The sequence below is a fragment of the Phyllobates terribilis genome, unplaced genomic scaffold (genome assembly GCF_046119375.1).
Source record: "Phyllobates terribilis strain yellow unplaced genomic scaffold, ASM4611937v1 Scaffold_5__5_contigs__length_657084704, whole genome shotgun sequence".
Lineage (NCBI taxonomy): Eukaryota > Metazoa > Chordata > Amphibia > Anura > Dendrobatidae > Phyllobates > Phyllobates terribilis.
The window spans coordinates 252,543,747-252,560,860 of NW_027362765.1; the positions used below are offsets into that span (position 1 = coordinate 252,543,747).

Consider the following 17,114-nt stretch of genomic DNA (forward strand, 5'->3'; position numbering starts at 1 on the left):
AAACAGCTCATCATAAAACATTTTGGCCTTCAATGCTTTCCCCTCTGGGCTCACCTCACCCTCTAAGCCCTCAATAAAGTCCTTTTTTCCACATATTTTTTTAAAGAAAAACTTTGTACACTTCTCATCCTCATCCAGGACCTTTACCCTAGAATTGAAGAAGATTTTTTTTCCCTTCTCTTTTAAAGCATTCAGAATTTTCTCCTTTACCTCACTAATACTGCTGTCCATATTAACTCCATTGTTTTGAAAATAATAATAACACTGTAAATTAGCATTTAGCATATCATAAAACTGCCTTTTCTCATACGCTTTCCTCATTCCCAATTTGACAAAAAAGGATCTGATCTTACCCTTCATAAAATCCCACCGTCTAAAATACACTTAAAACCCTTTTTGTTAAGTTTTAATTCATTATAAAAAAAACTTAAAATCTTCTTTGAAATTCTCCCCCTGTAATAAAGAGACATTCAGTTTCCAATGCGAAGATTTTTTCTTACCGCAAGGGTCTATTACTAAAGTGCATCCCAATAACTTATGTTTCGAAAAAGAATTTATACTTATCTTAAAAGAGGAACATTTAAGAGAATCAGATATAAAAAAGTGATCAATCCTAGACGTAAAACCTCTGTTTGACCACGTAACTTCAAATTCTTTTTTCCTACCATCCACAGCTCATGCATCCTTTAAACTAAAAGCAGAAATTATATTCTTAAGGCAGGTTACCGACCCATCCCGTACATTATTCAATTGGCAGTTAAAATCCCCACCAATTAAAATCGGATCTGCACCTGGTAAAAACAACTGTAAAATTTGGAATAAATGTAATCTTTGACTTTTCTCAGTATGAGCATAAATATTAAAACAGCGCACCCTTTTACCCTCCCTCATTACTTCCACACATAGAATACGACCAGGGTAAATTTCTTCATACTTAACCACCTCCCACTCACTAGAGCACAAAAAACCCACCCCACCACTTTTCAATTCATTCCCACCATAAAAAAACATGTTACCCTTCCATATTCCATGTAAATATTCATAGCTAATTTTTCTTTCTAAATTACATTCCTGTAAAAAAATAAAATCGTATTTCTCATTATTTAAAAAATCATATAATGTAGTACGTTTGTATAAATTGTTCAACCCCTGAACATTCAGGGATACAGCAGTAATCATCTTTTAGTATTAGGCTGAGGGCTAATCCCTCCGCCCTCATCTACCAAAGGTGATTTCTCATCCACAATTAAGGATTCTTGATCAGAAGAACTTGAGGAAGACACATCCCCAAACAACGAGGACGCATCACCACAAGATTTTTTCCCACTCAAGTCCTCCATGGTCCCCTGTAGCTCATCTTCCCATGTACTCCTTTTTAAAGACTTTGAACTTAAGTCCATATTTTCCTGGGCTCAAGGAATCCCTGACGATATCTCTGATAATACTGCCAGAGCAAGTGATGTATCCACAATACTTTGTTGCCCCTCCTTTTCCTCTTGCAACGTTCCTTCCTCTCTTCTATCTTCTTTCCTCTCTCCTTCCATCTTTTTATCTTCTTTCTTCTTGTCTTTCTTCTTATCTTCCTTCTTATCTTCTTTCTTCTTTTCTTCTTTCTTCTTTTCTTCAGCTTTCCTCCTCTCTTCTCTTTTTTCTCTATTACTCAAAGGCAACGAAACCTCTACTTCCTGCGCCACATTAGAAGAACTCTCTGATCCTCCATCCTCCATCTGCTCACCATCCCCTTGTTCAACTTCAGCATCAGCCTCAGATGTTTGTCTGGCTTGCATCGGGCACTCTCTCGCCTGATGAACCAGGCTAGAACATACCTCACAAGGGACACAATTTTCATCCATATGACCATATTTCCGACATTGTTTAAAATATGGTGGCATATTAGAAAAAAACAAGAAGCCTCTGTCTCTATTTATGAACACGACTGGTGGGGGTCTTAAGACGCCCCCCTCCGCTGATAGGTCCTTTTTAAAAACGACTTGATACAGTCTCTTGCCGTTCCAGGCCCCAAAACTAGTCGTACAATGTTTTTTCATAGTTAACGAAGAACAAAATCTTTTTAAGTATGAAGTCACTTGCTCATCAGATGTGAACGGGTTGTACATATGTATTGTTAGCAGTCTTTGGTCATATTGAAAATGAGGTGAGGCTGAAATTCCTTCCAATACCTCCCTACGTTCACAGGCTGCAGCATATTTAAAACTAGAAAAAACCCTCTCACATAAACCAGCACCTCTCAAAGTCACATCGTGTACTCCTCTATTGGAAAATGACTGAACACAAAAGTATTCATCCTTGCTGATATGCAAGATATAAGTAAAGACTTTCCTATGCAAAAAGTCCAAGTTTTTAACTTGCCTAAATTCCGCACTCACCACAAACCGGATGGCGTCCTTCAAAAGAAAGCCCAATGACGTCCAAAAGAACCACACCAGACTCGATCCCTTCTGCTCAGCAGAGTCCAGAAGTCCAGTCCCGAAGAACTCCTCCACGATCCAGAAATTCCTTCTACGCCGAAAGGTACGAGAACCACCTTCCTTCCTTCCCAATAGCTGCAGTTCCAAACGGAAAAGGTCGAGAAAGAGTTCCAGCGACCACGAACCTGCCTCCTGACACCAATCACAAGGATCGTGCCAAAAGGCAGAGAAGCGATTACCTGAATTGGTTTTGGCCTATGTCTGCACCCTGGCCCCAAGAAGGCACCCATTGTAGGGATAGCGACAAAGACTGCCCTTAGGAAGACAAGTTGTTCATCAATAAACACCTTAAAACCCACAACTATACTTCTTGTTGCAGATGCACCCCACACGTTTTTAATCTGCAGAAGTCCACCTATTTTCACACATTCTCTCTCCCCCCAATGTTCCACTCGCCACAAGACTGGGGGGAGGGTAGAGAGGATAACTAATTATCAGCGGTCCCCCCCTGCTTCCCAGTCTGTAGGCTCCCTACAGACTGAAGCTGGGTGCTGCAGCACTGCCAGATAAAAGCCAGGAGCCCATTATGACACGTGCAATGTCTGTTCCATTCTTCCATTCTTATATTATTCCATTGTTCCATTGCCCCCTAAAAATGGGACAATGGAATAATGTAAGAATAGATGAATGGAACAGACATTGTACTTGTCATAATGGGCTCCTGGCTTTTATCTAGCTGTGCTGCAGCAGCCAGCTTTAGTCTGTAGGGAGCCTACAGACTAGGAAGCGGGGGGACTGCTGCTCGTTTGTTCAATAATTAGTTACCCTCTCTACCCCCCACCCTTCCCGGTCTTGAGGCACGTGGGACATTAGGGTGGGGGGGAGTGGAAAATGTGAGAATGTTCCGTAACATTAAAACTTAAGCTTCCTAAACGTGTTTTACTTCAATACTCCATCATTGATAAAGAAACTCATTCTTTTTCTTTCAGTTTCTTTCTAACTATAAAGTCCTCTTTAATTGGTTCTTTCAACCACACATCTGGTCCCTCCTCATGCTCATACCGCATTTCTTCCCAATCATACTCTTCCTCATCCTCTCTGAAAGTCACAACCTTTTCCAACACTTAACCCTTTTGCTCTTTTACTTCTTTCTTTTCACCAGATATTTTCCTTGATCCACCATTTTTCCTGTACCGTTACCTTTTTCTTCAATTTCACCATTAAACTTTCAACTTCTTTACCCTGCTTATTCTCCTCTATAATTGTCACATCTTCTTCCTTCTTCCTTTTATCACCAAAATCTTCCTTTTGTCCTCCAAAGTTCCTTTCAAAAGTTCCTTTACTGCTTTCCATGTAACAAAACCCACAACTTCCGTTTACCATAATCCTCCCATTATGCAAATTTTCTTTTCCTGTTGTCCACACCAAAAAACGTCTCTTTCCGTTCCAAATACCAACTTTGTTCCTGTATAATTTCTGAAACTTTACCATCTTACATTTAGATTCCAAAAAAAACATTATCTCCTCTATTTCCACAAACGGATTGTCCATGTAAATTATCACACTCTTCGGTTTCCCCATGAACAATGCACTTACTCCAATTTTCCCAGAATCCTCTTTACTCCAGCCTTTGAAAAAATGAATACACTTTTCCTCCGAAACTAAAGTCACATCACAAACTTTACCTTGCTTTATTTCCTGCATACAGTAGATATCTTTCTCCAAAACTCCACATTTCCTCAAAATTTCCAGAATCCATTTTTCTTCCAAGAAAGTTTCTTCCGCCTCCCGTTTCACAAAAAAACTTAAGCAACTCTTCTTTCTCCAAAACTCCATCTCAGCGATCCATTTTCCTTCAGTTTTTCCTTTTAATCCTCCAAATGTTGCCACCACAGCTATGTGTGGCGACAGTTGCCCCCACAGAGCTATGTGTGGTGACAAGGTGATCGCCTCTCGTTGCCCAGGGACTAATCCGACTCCCTAATAGCAGCAGGAGAGTTTAGCTCCACCGGTAAGTGAAGCGATCCCCCCAGGCCAAGGAGCCAGGAACCTCTCAGCCAAGACCAAGGCAACAATCGCTAGATCACTGCACTTGATCTTAGCCAAAAGGCCGAGAAGTGATTACCTGAATTGGTTTTGGCCTATGGCTGCACCCTGGCCCCAAGAATTCACCCATTGCAGGGATAGGGACAAAGACTTCCCTTAGGAAGACATGTTGTTCATCAATAGACACCTTAAAACTCACTACTATACTGCTTGTTGCAGTTGCACCCCACATGTTTTTAATGTGCATAAGTCCACCTATTTTCACACATTCTTTCCCCCCCAATGTCCCATGAACCTCAAGACCGGGATGGGGAGAGAGGATAACTAATTAATAAACAAACGAGCAGCGTTCCTCCCTGCTTCCCAGTCTGTAGGCTCCCTACAGACTGAAGGTGGCTGCTGCAGCACTGCCAGATAAAAGCCAGTAGCCCATTATGACACGTGCAATGTCTGTTCCATTCTTCAAATCTTGCATTATTCCATTGTCCCATTGTTCCATTGCCCCCTAACAATGGGACAATGGAATAATGCAAGAATGGAAGAATGGAACAGACATTGCACGTGTCATAATGGGCTCCTGGCTTTTATCTAGCTGTGCTGCAGCAGCCAGCTTCAATCTGTAGGGAGCCTGCAGACTGAGAAGCAGGGGGGACCGCTGCTCATTTGTTCAATAATTAGTTACCCTCTCTACCCCCCACCGTTCTCGGTCTTGAGGCACGTGGGACATTAGGGGGGAGAGGAGAATGTGTGAAAATAGGTGGACGTATCAGATATTAAACTGATAAGAACAGATCTTTTATTAGCAGTCGAAAAATAAGTTAACAGACAGTGTACAGTGCCGCAGCCCAGTACACACAGAATTCTACATCATATGTACATAGCATAAGGATACGACACACTAACTAGACACATCACACCCCTATTCTACACAAAACACTCAATCTGAAAGAAAAAGCATGTCAATCAATACAGTACGATGAACCGTGATAGGGAATGGGGAGTGGGAAAGAGGGGATAGGGAGGGGAAAATCACAGGCCCGAAGCTTTATTAAAAGACAAGACACATAAGGGGAAAGTGGGGGGAGGAAGGGGTTTAATCCTCATCCTCGTCCTCTGGACCGTTCATGATGGAATAGTCTCTGAGCATGCTGTGGATCAGCCTGTGGCAGTCCTGGATGGATATCCTCTCCCTCCTCAAGATGAGCCAGTTCCTGGTGACCCAAACAGCGTCCTTGAAGCAGTTCATAATGCGCCAAACCTCCTGGATGGCTCCGGCGGTATGAAACCCAGGGAAGAATTCGTAAAGCACAGAATGGTGCGATATGCTCGCCCTAGGGACAGAGTTCCTCAGGTCATTCTCAAGGGCAGCCAACAGGCGCTGTGCAAATCGGCAGTCCCAAAAAGTGTGCAAAGATGTTTCCTCCATGAAGGGGCACCTTGGGCAGTATCGGGTCTTGCACAGGTTCCGGGCATGCATGAATGACCGGACGGGCAGTCCGCCCTGAATCGCCATTCACGACAAGTTCTTGTGCCCATTGGTCAGCCTGTCAGACGACACATTTGTCCACACAGTCTCCAGCGTGACCTGGTGAAGTCCTGTGATGTTCTCCACGTCGTCCTTGGCTCTGATGAGCTTGTGGATAGTTTTGGGCTTCCACAAGTCGGGCTTGAGTCCCTCCAGTTGGTGTTCCCCCACGAATCGAACGACATCTCCATAGAACCATGGCATTGTCCAGTTGTAGGGGAAGGAGCTGTCACACTTGTCCCAGCCAAGTCACCTCCAAAGAGGAAGCAGGAAGAAGCGAGACATGGACCTGCCTGCAGAGCCGTTTTTGACTTGCAAACTCCGGCGGACACAATCACACACAAAAGAGGACCGCAGGAGGGTGGGGATATCTGGAAAGCCCTTCCCACCCTTTCGGGGCTCCTTGTACATGACAGCCCGCCTGACTCTGTCCATCTTGGATCCCCAGACAAAGTGAAACCATGTCCTGGTAATGGCCCTGCACACGGTGACGTGTGGGGGCCAGGCCTACACCGTGTACTGCAACACGGGCAGAACCTCGTTACGCAGGACGAGTGCCTTATCCTCACAAGTGAGGTGTCTGAGGCTCCAGAGTCCGATCCGTTGTTTCACCTTGGCCAAGCGTTCTTGCCAGGACTTGAGGGCCGCTCCTTCCTTCCCAACCAGACTCTCAGCACCTTGAGGAAATCCAGTTGGATGTTGAAGGGGAAGGGGGTGGAGGAGGCCAGCTGCCAATCCCCGAAGAGCATGGCTTCCGACTTCCCGCAGTTGACTTTGCCCCCTTAAGCCCGGCCGAACCTCTCACATGTCTGGACGGTGACATTGTCCATGTAGAGCCAACACTTGACCTCGAGTCGTCCCCGACCCGGTGCGGTGATCCCTCTGATCTCTCCATTCTGCCGGATAGCCTGTGCAAAGAGTTCTATAACACAAATGAAAAGAAGAGGTGATAGAGGGCAGCCTTGTCTGACCCAAAAGAGAACAGGGAAGGGGTCAGTCTTCCAGCCGTTCACCAACATCGAGCTGTGGATGTCAAAATACATCAGACGGACATACGAACAAAACATGTTGCCCAAACCGGAACGGTGGAGAGCTTGGCCCATGAACTCGTGGTAAACCCGGTCGAAGGCCTTCTCCAGATCCAAGGAGACCAGGGCCGCATGTGCGCGGTGGACCTTGATGTACTCGACTGTATCCCACATGAGAGCGAGGCTGTCTGCGATGCGATGTCCAGGGATGCAGCAGGTTTGGTCCGGGTGGATGATACGTCTGATGACCGTCTTCAATCGTGTCACCATCGTCTTGGCCAGGATCTTGTAGTCCACATTGAGCAGAGTGATGGGACGCCAATTCCTCAGGTTGCACCTCTCTCCCTTCCGCTTGTACAGGATCGTGACCATTCCTTCCCTCAATGACAGAGGCATTCTACCCTCCACCACCATCTCCTCATACAGGTCCAACCGGTCCGGACAGATGAGGTCTCCCAGCGCTACATAAAGCTCCGCTGGAAGCACATCACTGCCCAGGGTCCTGCTGGTCCTAAAGGATTTAGCGGCAGAGAAAAATTCGCCCACTGTCAGAGGTTTGTCCAAGGCTGCCGTGCCTGCAGGATCAAGATGGTTAGTGATACCTGACAGGAACTTATCAGCAGCGTCGGGGTCGGTAGTCTTGTGGGAGTAGAGTTCGCTGTAGAAGTCGCTGACGACCCTCATCACATCCTCCATCCACGTCACATGTTTCCACTCTCGTCTCGCAGCTTGTTCAGGGGCGTGTGGCCAGCATGGAGTTTCCTGTAAAAGAATGAGTTACATTTCTCACCCTTCTCCAGATTCTCCACCTTGGAAAGAAAGACGATTCGCTTGGACTCCTCCTCAAAGTGCCTTTTCAGGCTCTTCTTGGTCTCCTCCAGCTCCTCCCTCACATCCCAGCCTCAATGAAGGAGGTCCTGCAGTGACCGCAGCTCGCGCTGCAGTCCTCTGAAGTCCCTCCTCTTCTCACACGCCTGTTGTCGACCCTTAGCCTGAAAGAAACAGTGAAACTCAAGTTTAACATACTCCCACCAATCAGAGACTGTTTGGAAGCTACCCTTGTAGGACCACCACATTGCATAGGCTGCTCTCAGCTCCTCCACGACTTCATCCTGAGCCAGCAGTGCTCAATTCAGCTTCCAGGAGCCAGGGCCAGACGGAAAACCGTCGCCAAGGACACCTTGCAAGTGAATGTCTCTGTGGTCGGAGAAGAAGCAGGGGACCATCGAGGGCTTACTCAGCCTGACTGCCCGAGAGGTGAACACAAAGTCAATCCTGGAGCGGAGCGAGCCATTGGGTCGGCTCCACGAATAGTTCGTGAAGCCTCTCCCCATGGAGCCCTGAAGAGAGGCCTCAGTTACCATCTTGATAAGCAGCTTGGACGTGATGTCCAACTTGGCAGATGTGCCGGAACTACGACCGTCCTCCTCGATGGGGCAGTTGAAATCCCCGGCCATTACAAAGGTCCTGGTGGTGGCAAGCTGAAGCCGCAGGGTCTGGAAAAGCTCCAAACGATCATTCTTCAGTGGGAACGCATACACGTTGATGAACCTGACAGGTTCTCCCACCCAGTTGCCATCTACGACAAGAGCCCTGCTGCAGATGAGCTCCTGGACGGACTCAAGTGTGAATGCGCCCCCCCCCGATCAGAATTGCGACCCCCGCCGACTTGCAGTCACCCCAACCGGACCAGTAGGACGGAGGAGAGAGGCGACAGAACTCTTACCCTCCTTTGACTTTTTCTCCTCCTTCTGCTTTGGGGCTGCTGGGACTGTCACTGGGGCTTTGTCTGCTGACTCCTTGCCTGCTTTGGCCTTAGTCGTCTCGGCCTTGGTCGTCACGTCCTTGGTCTTCACAGGCCTGGTTGCCGGGGCCTTGTCCTCCGTAGCTGGGGTCGCCGTAACCACCGATGCCCAGGATCTTTCTCGCTTGGGGCAATGCTTGTAGAGATGAGCTGCTACAGACTGGCAAGCAGGGGGGACCGCTGCTCATTTGCTCAATAATTAGTTACCCTCTCTAGACCCCACTCTCCCCGGTCTTGAGGAACGTGGGACATTAGGGGGAAAACTAGAGGAGAATGTGTGAAAATAGGTGGACGTATCAGATATTAAACTGATAAGAAAATATACTACACTTGATCTTAGCCAAAAGGCCGAGAAGCGATTATCTGAATTGGTTTTGGCCTATGGCTGCACCCTGGCCCCAAGAAGGCACCCATTGTAGGGATAGGGATGTGAGAGTGTGAACTGTGATAGCAACAGGAGAGCATTAGGACCCTGTGGGTTTTGCCTGGCTGAGCTCAGAGCAGGGGCAGATCGGGAGACCCTGTGTGTTCTGAGGGTGTCTGCTGTGTGAGATGCTGGAAGGGGAGTCTGAGGAGAACATGTGAGGACTGAACTTCAACAAGACTTTCTCTCTACAAGCTTTCCTGTGGGGGTTGTTAACCCCTGGCCCTGGTGGAGCTGTGACCCTGCTTAAGAATGAGTGCTGAGCTGGGGAAAGCTGTGTGGCTCTTTGGAGTTTTGTGGAAGTCCATGCTGAGTGGACTAGAGACTTTGTGCTGAACAAGCTAAGTGTCAAGTGAGAGGGAAAGAGACTGAGGATATCATCTCTGTGACGGAGCGCGTGGTCGGTGGTTTGGAAAACAGTGAGTGACTGTGAGAGGAGAGACATGGTCTGGTGCCATTCACATTGAGAGGATATTGAAAAGCCCTGGCAAAGAGTTCTTCCCGGACCTTAACCTGAGGCTATAGGACTAAAGTTCCCGGCGTGTGGGCTCGGTATCGGCCGACAAGACAAGGAACCTTTACTGTTTTTGTAAACGTTGCTTTTTATTTGGCGCCAAAGTTTTCCGGGACTAGCTGCAGCCACCGCGATTCACAGGCCTGTGATAGTCCACATCTGAGGTTAACGGTACCGTAACTGTAAGATACCCGGGTATCCCTATACTAGGGGTATAAGAGCAATTGGTATAGTTTCATGCATTTTTATTGTTAATAGTGGTAGGATTGTACTCGGTGTGCCATCTCAGGGGTACCTATAGAACACCCACACTAGATTGACACAGTGTTTAGGTAAAATTGTTCCAGATCCTTAGCATAATTCACATAAACTGGAAACCTTGAGATTGGCACATTGATTTCAGCTTTTGCTGATTGTGTGTAGTTAGTAGAGACAGTGTCCCAGGTAGAACCTGAGACTGATTCATGCAATACTGAATTTTAGTCTGTTTTAGTAAAGAAAGTGTTGTTTATTTCTGTCTCTGTCTCAGTTTGTGACTCACTGGATCTCTCTCGGACCTCCGGTCATTACATTTTTGGCGTAGTTGGCAGAAATGACTCTGCCACACCAGCAGCCCCTTCACTGGTTGCAGAACCCCTGGCAGCCGCGGCGACTTTGGAAGATATATGCCGGTAGGAGCTTTACTCCAGCACATGCCGAAACATGGCGTTGCAGGATTGGGCGGAGAGGGTGCCGAGTGTTCTGCGGATGTGTAATCTGGCCCCCGCATTACGAGCAGAGCTGGCATTAAATGCACTAGAGGGCGACACTACGCGGATGGTGATGGTATGTCCAGAGTCAGAGAGGAGCACGTTAGAGAAAATCTTGAAGCTGGTAGAGGGGAGTTCGGGAGGCCGGGCTCGCATGGCCCAGCTTCGATCCTTGTTTTTCAATCGGCCCCAAAGGGAATGTGAGACCTTGATGCAGTACTCGAATACCTTACAGGAAACGTTGAATGAGGTGCAGCGACTAGACCCAGGGGCCATGGGGGCATTTCGAGAGGTAGATCGCTTGCTCCGGAATCAATTCATAACACGGTTAACCAATAAACTCCTTCTAGACAAACTGATGGAGATGACCCGATCTACCCCGGAATTATCCTTCAGGCAGATTTATCGGACTGCGGTGGAAAGGGAGGAGGAGTCTACTCTGGTGGTCAAGGGGGCAGTGGACAGTGCACAGCTGGAGGGAGGTCGGGCGCCAGTTTCTCGAGGGGAAGGTCTCGTAAACGTTGTACAGGCTCTGTGTGCCAAACTGAAGGAACTAAAGCTGGAGAGGGTCTTGTGGGAACATCAAGAGACCTTTTCGCGACATGCGGAGGACTTCGGTTGTTCCTGGACGATTGAGCATGAGATTCCCACGGGGGATACCCCTCCTATTAGGGAACGTTATTGTCAAATTCCCCCGATGCTCTGTCAAGAGGTGAAGCGCATGGTGGCAAGTATGCTTGACAACCAAGTGATCCGAAAGAGCCAGAGCCCCTGGGCGGCCCCTGTGGTCTTGGTGCGGAAGAAGGATGGGACCCTTCGGTTTTGTGTGGACTATCGCAAATTGAATGCTCACACTGTGCGGGACGCATATCCATTACCTCGCATAGAAGAGTCTCTGTCGGCATTGGGTCGGGCCAAATATTTCTCGACTTTGGATTTAGCAAGTGGCTATTGGCAGGTATCAATGGTCAAAAAAGATCGGGCCAAGACAGCATTTGTCCTACCAATGGGGCTCTATGAATTCAACCGGATGCCCTTCGGGCTCACTAACGCCCCGGGAACTTTCCAACGCCTGATGGAAAATTGCTTAGGCGATCTGAATTTTGAATCAGTCCTGACTCCTGATATATCTAGATGACATTGTGGTGTTCGGAACCTCATTTGAAGACCATCTTGAGAAGTTACGTCAAGTTCTCCAGCAGCTCAGTTGTTACGGACTAAAAATAAAACCAAAGAAGCGCCAACTGTTGCAGAGTCAGATTCAGTATTCAGGCCATGTGGTGATTCCGGACGAGGTGCTGCCCGCGACCAGTAAGGTCATGGTCGAGCAGGAGTGGCCACCTCCCCGTACCATGCGAGAGGTTCGGGCCTTCTTGGGTTTAGCGGGGTACTATCGGTGATTTGTACCTAAGTTTTCACAAGTAGTGAGTCCCCTGAATGAGCTTTTAAGAGGGACAGCACAGGGCCCACAAAATCACCCCATCCCATGGGGACCCCAGCAGCAAAAGGCATTTGAGGAGGTGAAGGCCGCCCTAACGAGTGCTCCGTTGTTGGCGTATGCCTGGTTTGATTCCCCTTTCCTGTTATACACCGATGGCAGTCTGCATGGGCTGGGGGTGGTACTAGCACAAGTGCAGGATGGTCAGGAGCAAGTAATTGCCTATGGCAGCAGGTCTTTAAGAGACACTGAACGCAACCCAGCTAACTACAGCTGGTTTCGTCTAGAGCTACTGCCCTGGTGTGGGCGATGACAGAATGCTTTGCCGAGTATTTAACAGGAGCTGAGGTGCTAGTCATGACTGATAATAACCCTCTGGCTCACCTAGAAAACGCAAAACTTGGAGCGTTGGAGCAGCGGTGGGTCGCTCGCCTTGCTAAGTTTAACTATCGAATTAAGTTTAGCTCTGGGAGGGAAAACGGAAATGCGGATGCACTCTCAAGGGTGCCCCTTGGGTCCTGGGGGGAAAATGTTGATGACCAGCTTGAGGACACAAAAACCCCTGACTTGGGGCAGGTACCTATCTTCCGAAGTGTGGTACATTCAAGTGGGGTGGCATCAGGGATCCTGTGTGTTCTGGGAAAAACACCCTCGGATTGGGCGAAAGACCAGAACGATTACCCAGACATTGCACTAGTGCGCAATTGGGCACAAAAAGGGGTCTGGCTGCATGCAGAAGACAAGGCCCAGCTGTCCGCGGAAGGAATGAAACTACTGCGACAGTGGGATAAGTTGTGTGTGAAACAGGGCCTCTTGTACCATAAGGTGTACCTGCCAACTGAGCTGCAGCACCGGTACCAGCTAGTAATCCCTATGGGGATTGGTCCGGTGGTCGCTCGAGAGGCGCATAAGAAGGGGGCCCACATTGGGAGTGAAAAGACACTCCAGTGGCCACACCGATTCCTCTATTGTCCTGAATTGGGGGGGATGGTGACAGAGGCATGTCAGCAGTGTCGGGTCTGTGGGCTCAGTAAGAGCCCTGAGCAGCGGGCGCCCACGCAATCTATTAAGACATCTGCTCCCTTAGAGCTGCTCATGATTGACTATGTCTTGATAGGATACTCAACGTCTGGGTATTCTTATTGCTTGACAATGACAGACCACTTCACCAAGTATGCTGTAGCACTTCCGACAAGAGATCAGACGGCGGAGTCGGCGGCTGAGGCCGTGTGTCGACATTTCATCCAGGTGTTTGGTTGTCCGCAAAGAATACACTCAGATCAAGGGGCATGTTTCCAGGGGGCATTGATGAAGGAGCTGTACCAGCTGTATGGTATCGCACCATCAAGAACGACACCTTACCATCCCCAAGGTAACGGAGCTTGTGAGCGCTTTAATCGGACTCTGTTGCAGATGTTTAGGACGTTAGAGGGTAAACAGCAGGTGCGCTGGCTTGAGTATCTCCCCGAAATGATGTGGGCCTACAATAATAGAGTGCACAGCAATACTGGCTACTCACCACATATGTTGATGTTCGGGAGGCCAGGGCGGGACATTGAGGATTTGAGCATGCTAGGTCCCTCCTCCAATCTCCTTCGGACCGCATCAGAATGGGTTCGAGAGCACAGGCGGCGATTAAGGGTGGTGCATCAGGTGGTGGGTGATCGACTCAGTCAGGTGACCCATAGGGACTCGCGTCCCGTGCAACCCGAGCCTTTCTCCCCAGGGGATAGAGTATTGGTGAGAATCAAACGACGGTCCGGAAAGCTGAGTGAACGATGGGAGGTGACTCCATGCCTGGTAAAAAAATGGGTGAGCCCTGAGATTCCAGTCCACGAGGTTGAGCCGGTGGGGAGACGGGGACCAACCCGTAATTTTCATCGTAACATGCTACAACGGTGCTGGTTTGAAGATGCGATCCCCGTTCCCACGGAAACACAGGCCGTGTCCCGAGGGGTGGGCATTCCTAATGCTCTTGAATTTGATGGGGAGTCTCTCTCTGCGCCTGCTTACTTGCCCACTGAGATCAATCTGTCCCCGTGTGGAGAGAGTGTTGAGAATGTGGTATGTCCTTCAGAGAACAGGGAATCAGGTCAGTTACCTGACCCGGATGATGTGGCACAGGGAGCCACACCTCAGGAGGGAACAGCCTCATTGGCTCCCTCTGATGATACCACTGAAGAGACTTCTGCCCCCTCCGGGACTGAGCCTGTTGGGGTGGGCCTGAGAAGAACTACTCAAGCTACGGCGGGGATACCCCCACAGCGCTATGCACAAGATGACTGAGTGGGGAGGTGTGTCGAGGATGCCAACCTCTAGTGGGGTGGCATGTGAGAGTGTGAACTGTGATAGCAACAGGAGAGCATTAGGACCCTGTGGGTTTTGCCTGGCTGAGCTGAGAGCAGGGGCAGATCGGGAGACCCTGTGTGTTCTGAGGGTGTCTGCTGTGTGAGACGCTGGACGGGGAGTCTGAGGAGAACTGTGAGGACTGAACTTCAACAAGACTCTCTCTCTACAAGTTTTCCTGTAGGGGTTGTTAACCCCTGGCCCTGGTGGAGCTGTGACCCTGCTTAAGAATGAGTGCTGAGCTGGGGAAAGCTGTGTGGCTCTTTGGAGTTTTGTGGAAGTCCATGCTGAGTGGACTAGAGACTTTGTGCCGAACGAGCCAAGTGTCGAGTGAGAGGGAAAGAGACTGAGGATATCATCTCTGTGACAGAGCACGTGGTCGGTGGTTTGGAAAACAGTGAGTGACTGCGAGAGGAGAGACGGGGTCCGGTGCCATTCATATTGAGAGGATACTGACAAGCCCTGGGGAAGAGTTCTTCCCGGACCTTAACCTGAGGCTACAGGACTACAGTCCCCGGCGTGTGGGCTCGGTATTGGCCGACAAGACAAGGAACCTTTACTGTTTTTGTAAACGTTGCTTTTTATTTGGCGCCAAAGTTTTCCAGGACTAGCTGCAGCTACCGCGATTCACAGGCCTGTGATAGACCAGATCTGAGGTTAACGGTACCATAACTGTAAGATACCTGGCAATCCCTATACTAGGGGTATAAGAGCAATTGGTATAGTTTCATGCATTGTTATTGTTAATAGTGGTAGGATTGTACTCGGTGTGCCATCTCAGGGGTCCCTATAGAACACCCACACTAGATTGACACAGTGGTTAGGTAAAATTGTTCGACATCTTTAGTATAATTCGCATAAACTGGAACCCTTGAGATTGGCACATTGATTTCAGCCTTTGCTGATTGTGTGTAGATAGTAGAGACAGTGTCCCAGGTAGAACCTGAGACTGATTCATGCAATACTGAATTTTAGTCTAATCCCTGTTTTAGTAAAGAAAGTGTTGTTTATCTCTGTCTCTGTCTCAGTTTGTGTCTCACTGGATCTCTCTCGAACCTCCGGTCATTACAGGGACAAAGACTCCCCTTAGGAAGACATGTTGTTCTTCAATAGACACCTTAAAACCCACAACTATACTGCTTGTTGCAAATGCACCCCACACATTCCACCCCCCCAATGTCCCACGCATCTCAAGACCAGGGGGGGTAGAGAGGATTACTAATTAATGAACAAACGAGAAGCGGTCCCCCCTGCTTCCCAGTCTGTAGGCTGCCTACAGACTGAAGCTGGCTGCTGCAGCACTGCCAGATAAAAGCCAGGAGCCCATTATGACACATGCAATGTCTGTTCCATTCTTCCATTCTTGCATTATTCCATTGTCCCATTGTTCCATTGCCCCCTAACAATGGGACAATGGAATAATGCAAGAATGGAAAAGACATTGCACGTGTCATAGTGGGCTCCGGGCTTTTAGCCAGCTGTGCTGCAGCAGCCAGCTTCAGTCTGTTGGGAGCCTACAGACTGGGAAGCAGGGGGGACCGCTGCTCATTTGTTCAATAATTAGTTACCCTCTCTACTCCCCACCCTTCCCGGTCTTGAGGTGCGTGGGACATTAGGGGGGAAAGGAGAGGAGAATGTGTGAAAATAGGTGAACGTATAGGGGACGTATCAGATATTAAACTGATAAGAAAAGATACTACACTTGACCTTAGCCAAAAGGACGAGAAGCGATTACCTGAATTGGTTTTGTTCATCAATAGACACCTTAAAACACACAGCTATACTGTTTGTTGCAGATGCACCCCACACATTTTTAATCTGCATAAGTCCACCTATTTTCACACATTCCCCCCCCCTCCCCCAATGTTCTACGTGCCTCAAGACAGGGGATATGGGGGTGGGAGTAGAGAGGATAACTAATTATTGAACAAACGAGCAGAAGTCCCCCCTGCTTCCCAGTCTGTAGGCTCCCTACAGACTGAAACTGGCTGCTGCAGCACTGCCAGTTAAAAGCTCATTATGACATGTGCAGTGTCTGTTCCATTCTTCCATTATTCCATTGTCCCATTGTTCCATTGCCCCCTAACACTAAATTACCTTCACACAATCCTTTACCACAATTTCCTTCCTTTTAAACACATACACATTTCTCACATCCCATAACACTTCCTTTATACATGCTAGCATCAATCACAAGACTCTCTCCTTCGTCCCATCACATATTTCCAAACCAAACATAAACAACTCAAAAGACAACAAATTCACACCACACAATTCTTTACACAAAGGCCCCATTCTCCTAATCACATCTCTAGCATACTGGCAATTCCAAAAGACATGTAACACACTTTCCCTTCCACCACAACCATTCCTTGGACACATTTCACTCCTCACTAAACCTCTATTCCTCTGAAACTCTCTCACTGGCAACACTCCATGTTGGAGTGCTTATTTGTCATACCACCCATCCGCACCTTCTTCCATACCTTTTTCCCATCACACCCTCTCACCAAACGTATTCCACTCTCCATTTCTCTACGCTCAATCATCCTATACACAGCCTTCTTATTTCCCAACAACCTCACATCCGCATCACACAACTCATACTTCACCAAAAACTTATAAACCCACACATACCACACAGGCACCTCAAAAGCAACCGGACACCGCAAATCACTCTATCTCCACTTCAAACGGAAAGAATAAGCCCCAAATAAATATCCACACATACACGAAAACTTTCCATCCCCCATAATCACTTTCAGCACAAACACCACAATATTCACACCCAAAAAAACTTCTACATTTGAA

At 48.1% G+C, this 17,114-nt stretch overlaps 2 pseudogenes; both read right to left on the reverse strand.

Annotated features, from left to right (window-relative positions):
* Positions 1–9,090: 9,090 nt before the first annotated feature.
* Positions 9,091–9,192, reverse strand: LOC141150878 (U2 spliceosomal RNA; annotated as a pseudogene).
* Positions 9,193–15,829: 6,637 nt separating this feature from the next.
* LOC141150929 (U2 spliceosomal RNA) lies at positions 15,830–16,035 on the reverse strand (annotated as a pseudogene).
* Between the last annotated feature and the right edge of the window lie 1,079 nt (positions 16,036–17,114).